Here is a 6000-nt window from a genome sequence, read left to right as displayed (position 1 = left end):
ATAATGAAATTCTGTAAACTTAAAAATAGTAATAATAAATTATTTCTATAGATTATTTTCACTTTAAAAATTATTATTTTAACTTTAAACTCATTTTTAATCTTACACATCATTTTAATCTTAAAATTATTTTTAAATTTAACTTAACTGAAAATTAAATCTTAAATTAAAACTTAATATTGAAATTACAATCAAAATTAAAAATTTTAACTTAAACTTAAAATTAAACTTAAACTTAAATTAACCACTAATATTAATTTAAATCTAAAATCAAAACTGAATCAAACGTATGTTAATTGACATAAAACATATTATAAAAATCATTTTAAATTCCTTTTAAATGTTGTTTTAGAAATCCCTTAAAAAAATAATAATAAATAAATAAATAAATAAAAATAATAATTATTATTATAACTAACACTTTCATTGACCAACTCAATCAAGTCATATGAAATTTAAATTATTTCACTAAGTATTAAATTATTAAATCAAGTAAAAACTAATCAATAAATTATTGATAACGCTTAACTGTTATTAAATTAATAAAATCTTATCTTATTTAACCTTAAACTAAAGTTAAGCACCTGAATCTAAAATTAATTAATAATTGATTAATCAAATCAAATAAACAGTTATACCAAGGATACAGAGATAATAATATAAGTGTTACTAAATTAGACAAATATGTTAGGCCTTTGAAATTTAACACAACCAAACCTTAGTATTAACTTAAGGGGGAGATATTAAATTAAGGGGAGTAACCAATTCAGGGGGAGGTTCAATGTTTTTCTTTTTAAATCCCCTAGAAAAATTAATAAATTAAAGGAGAGTAATAAATTAAAGGAGTATCAAATTCAAGGGGAGGTTGTTTTTAATCTCCTTAAGCGTTATTTTTTAATCTTCTCTTTAAAATCTCTCTAGAAAATTCTACCTCATTTAAAAAAAATTTACTTTGAATATTTTTAGCATATATTTTCAAAATTTTAAGTATCAAGTTCAGGGGGAGAAATTAATTAAAATTTTGTGTGTTTGAAAAATGCTTTTTTACATCTATTTTAAAACTAACTTATTTTTAAAAAACACCAGTTTTCAAAAAGTTAAATTTAACTAAGTTTAATCCCACCTAATTTTACTTAAACATGAAAAGTAAATGTTACTTAAACATGAAAAGTAAATTTGAAAAACCTGATTTGAAAATTTTTACACCCTTGAAAAGTTAAACTTGATTAACTTTAAATTTATACTTTTCAAAATTCAACTTGTCTCCCCCAAGTCAACTTGACTATTTTTTTTAACTTGGTGTTAAAAATTGTAGTTTCATCTTTCAATTTTGAACCAAACTTAGATATGTTTCAAAATCTGATTACTTTTTACAGTAACTCTACACTATGATTGTTTACCCTTGCTTATTTTTGATGAATGCCAAAGGGGGAGGGTTAGGTGGTTAAGTTAGCTAAACCAATTTGAAAATACAAACTAACTTTAAAACCACATAAATGCATGTTGTTTCTTGCATATGATTTCACTAACTTAACCAGGTTGTCATTCCATCAAAAAAGGGGAGATTGTTGGTGCGGTTAGCACTAACGATTTAACCCAGGTTTTGATGAATGACAAATAGGTTAAGTTAGTTTTGTTGTTGTCTGACACTTTGATCGAGTGTGCAGGAGAAGTCCAGACAGGTCGACGGGCTGACCGGATAGCTGGCAAGAAGTCCAAGCGGGTCAACGGGCTGACCGGACGCTTGGCGAGAAGTCCAGCTAGGTCGACAGGCTGACCGGATAGCTGGCGAGAAGAAGCGCGGCGAACTCCAGCGACCGACGACGATTGGCGGACGCCGCACCGGCGAAAGCCACGCAACCTGTCGGCAAGTCCAGACGCGACGCGCCTGGACCTGCCTTTCGGCTTTAGCGCGCCACGGAGGGGAGTGACTGCGAGGACGCGTTCCCGGGAAGGGAACATTAGGCGTCGATCCGGCTTAGATCCATTTCGGATATCTAAGTCGAGATCGTGACTAGATTCCTGTCTCGGAAAGACGGAATCTAAGTCATACTCTTTGCTAATTCATACTCACTTTGCTTTTGCTAACAATATGTGTTGCAGGGTAACTTTGCCTCTGGACTAACATTTGTCTTGCAGGACGGATTCTGTAGGAAAACAGGGTCCGGGCGCCCGGAAGGAATCCAGGCGCCCGGAGGTCCGGGCGCCCGGAAGGGATCCGGGCGCCCGGGAGGCAAACTTCATCCAAACTCACCGTCGCCACGTGGAGCATCTCGGTTTGAGCAGCTACGTCACATTCCAAGTGCCTGGAAGGAATCCAGGCGCCCGGAGCAACATATAAAAGAAGCCCCAGGCAGGAGCTTCAGAATGAACTTAGAATCCAAGATCTGCTGCTCTGTGTTCTTGCGACGCCACGAAAAGCTCTCCGACTCAGTGCTGGTTCTGTTTTAATTCTATTGTCGGTATTTTCTTTATCTGTCAATTCTTGTACTTAACTTTGTAATATTCGAATTGATAGTGATTGCCCAACGAAAGTGGTCAAGGACCACGGGCCTTCGAGTAGGAGTCGTCACAGGCTCCGAACGAAGTAAAAAACATTTGTGTCTATTTTACTTTTTCGCTGCGTTTATACTCTTATTTTTCGAATCGATATTCACCCCCCCCCCCTCTATCGAATCTAACGGTCCTACAGTAACTGCATGGAGGACTCCTCGAGACGAGTGAGTCGATCCTCGACGGACAGTGAAGTGGGTTAGGTCGAGGTCGAGGGTTGTGCCGGAGAAGGAGGATGCCCAAAGATCTCTGCATCCGTAAGCTCTAACCACTCCTCTCCCTTGACTGGGACATAAAACTCATCTCCCGCGACTAGAGTGGCTCCCTCAACTGGAGCAGCATCCTCAGTTGGAGCAAAAAACTCATCCTCGAATGGAGTAGCTGGCTGCGGCCCACCTCTCCAAGCCAGGACACCTGAGCGGTAATGTCTATATATACTAAGGCTAACTGACGCTATCCGAACTCGTCATATGGACTAAGGGAAGTAACCCTCCCCTGGGTCGTATCTATCTCTAAGGTCGAAAAAATATATGACAATAGGGCATGTGGACCTCAAGTCTAGTGACAAGACTGGATGCGCGTATAATGTTATGAAATATATGCAATGCTATATCTATATCTAAATGCTAACAGAGGGCATACAAAAAGAAGGAGTGAGAAGGTCACATCGTCGAAACATTCCGAGACGCAATTGGCAAAATGTAGGCAGTCAGGACCCAATATATGATATAGTCCTGGACCCTAAGAAAGAGTGACCTAAAGTCAGTCACTACAAGTGATCTCTGTTGGGGTTGCAAGGTTGCAAACATAGTCCCACATTGAAAACACATGGGAAAGATCATGGGTTTATAAAAGAAAGATATCTCCATTGGCATGAGGCCTTTTGGGTAGAGCCCAAGAGCAAAATCATAAGGGCTTAGGCCCAAAGTGGACAATATCATATCATTGTGGAGATATCTAAATTCTTTTCGATCCTACAATTGGTATTAGAGCCCGGACTGCTAGAAGGTTTAATCGTTGACTGTGCATAAGAGCTATAGTCTGATTGAGCCATGTGGGTATAATATTGACCTCGAACAAAGAAAGTGGGGGCTCCTATGTTCGGATCAAAAGGACCAGACACCAGGCAGGAAGTCCTAGTTGCGGCTAGGCAAGGAAGTCCTAGTAGGTCGGGTGGACCGAGAGGCAAGAAGACCTGGTGGGTCGAGGATCAGACATGGGAAGCCTGTGGTCCTTTGTTTGAGGGGGGGATTGTTGGGGTTGCAAGGTTGCAAACATAGTCCCACATTGAAAACACACATGGGAAAGATCATGGGTTTATAAAAGAAAGATATCTCCATTGGCATGAGGCCTTTTGGGTAGAGCCCAAGAGCAAAACCATGAGGGCTTAGGCCCAAAGTGGACAATATCATACCATTATGGAGATATCTAAATTCTTTCGATTCTACAGTCTCTCCTCCCTAAAAAGATGCATATAGATAGTATCTAAGGTAATATGGGAGTAGTGCTCACCAAATGGCAGGTCCCTACTAGGGTAACACAAAAATGAACATGTGGATGGCCTAAGTCCTAGACTAGTGCATAAGAGGGTGGGAGAAAACTGAAAATCCTTTCCACCAACTCTGATGGAGTAAGTCAGATCATCTACTCTATCTAGGTTGTTATAAAACTGAGCATACAAGTCATGATTAACTGCATGGCTACAGTAAACCAGCCTATCTAGCTGGTAATGCTCAATCATCTGGGTAATAGGAGTACAATATTTAGCAAAAAAAAGATCTGCTTAAATATCTACACTTTAATGGAGAAAATGTGTGCCTAATAAACTCTAGCCTATGCTGCTCAGTAGGGAATCTAGCATCGGTAGATGAGGTACTACTAGAAGCAGGGTCTATGTTCAATTTTTTCTTATTTTTATACACGTACACATAAAAAATGCACGGAAAGTAAATATGGAAGCAATATAATGAAATGGGGTATACCTATAAGGCATCTTGAGGTGTTAATGGAGTTAAAGGGGAGAAGGTCAGGCTGAAAGGGCACTTCAGCGTGACTAGACTCGTGAGAAAGCACACGAATAGAAGTCTCTGTTCGTCGGAAAAAATTGGTGTCGAGGGTGCCCTTAATCACATGGAGGGCGCCCTCAATGTGTTATGGGAGGTGCCTCCTATAGCTTTTGGCTGGAAAATTGTCACCGCTCCCGAGGGCGCCTCCTTTCATCTAGAGGCACCTTCAGGAGGCGCCCTAAGGGTTTTTTTTTTATTTTTAATTTAAGTTAAGTTTTAGGTTTTTAATTAAGTTTAAGTTTAATTTTAAGTTAGATTTAATTTGTAAAGTAATTTTAAGTTAGTTTTAAATAGGTTTAGTTGAGTTAAGTTATATTAATTTGGAATTAAATTAGTTAAGTTAAATTAATTAAGAAATTACGTAGGTTAAATTAAATTGAATAGATTTAAGTAAGTTAAATTTAAATTTAATTTGACTTGAATTGATTTGTTTTAATAAGAGTTATTAATTGTTTTGATTAATTGAATATTAGATTAATTTATTAATTATTCGATTACTAGATTAATTAATTGATTATTAATTTATTAGATTAATTAGATTTATTAGTTGACTAGGTTAATTAATTAAGTTTATTAATTGATTGGGTTAATTGATTAGGTTAATTGGGTTAATTGATTAGGTTAATGGATCTACTGTTTTGCCTAAGTCCATCTCACCCTTTTCTAAATTATCAATCAAAAAACCTTATAGGTTTTTGTGAGATGATTAATTTTATTTTTGATTTAGGTTATTATCTAAGGATTGAGTTACATTTGAGTTAGATTCAGGTTTTTCAATTAGTCAATTAAATATTTATTTTAAAAATTGGCTTCCAAGCTGTGGCGAGGCACTAGGATCGGTTCTAAATATTCATTTCAAAGATTTATTCTATTTATAATTGATAAATAAGACTTGTATTTTCCGTTTAGCCTTAAATCCAAGTCCAGATCAGTTGTAGATGACTCTGTTTTCCAAGAATCAAATCAAGATTCTTGGAACCCAAAGTGAACCATTCTAGCGTGTCTTTAAGTTCTTTGACTTGAGTTTTCAAATTGGAGTTTTCTTCCTCAAGTTGTTGGACTTGAGTTGAACATCCAATTTGAACTGGTTCAGTCAAAGGACTCAATTTAGTCTCCTTCTTAAGGATTATTACCTCCTTTTGGAGTGAGTTGACTCAGAGCTTGGATTTGGCTAATTTACGCATAAGGTAATTAACTAAATTATGCAGTTTACTTAATTGAGAAATACTTACAGTGGGTTTAGGCCCTTCGGAAATAGATATGGATCCATGGCTTCGCTCGGACTCAATCTCTTATTCGCTCTCGGTTTCTGATTCTTCGAGTTGTTCTCAAGCCGTTAATACGAGGAAACTCATCTGTTCGAGTTCTTCGTCGGAGTCTT

This window comes from Zingiber officinale, chromosome 3B (assembly GCF_018446385.1).
Source record: "Zingiber officinale cultivar Zhangliang chromosome 3B, Zo_v1.1, whole genome shotgun sequence".
NCBI lineage: Eukaryota > Viridiplantae > Streptophyta > Magnoliopsida > Zingiberales > Zingiberaceae > Zingiber > Zingiber officinale.
This window is presented reverse-complemented; position numbering follows the sequence as displayed.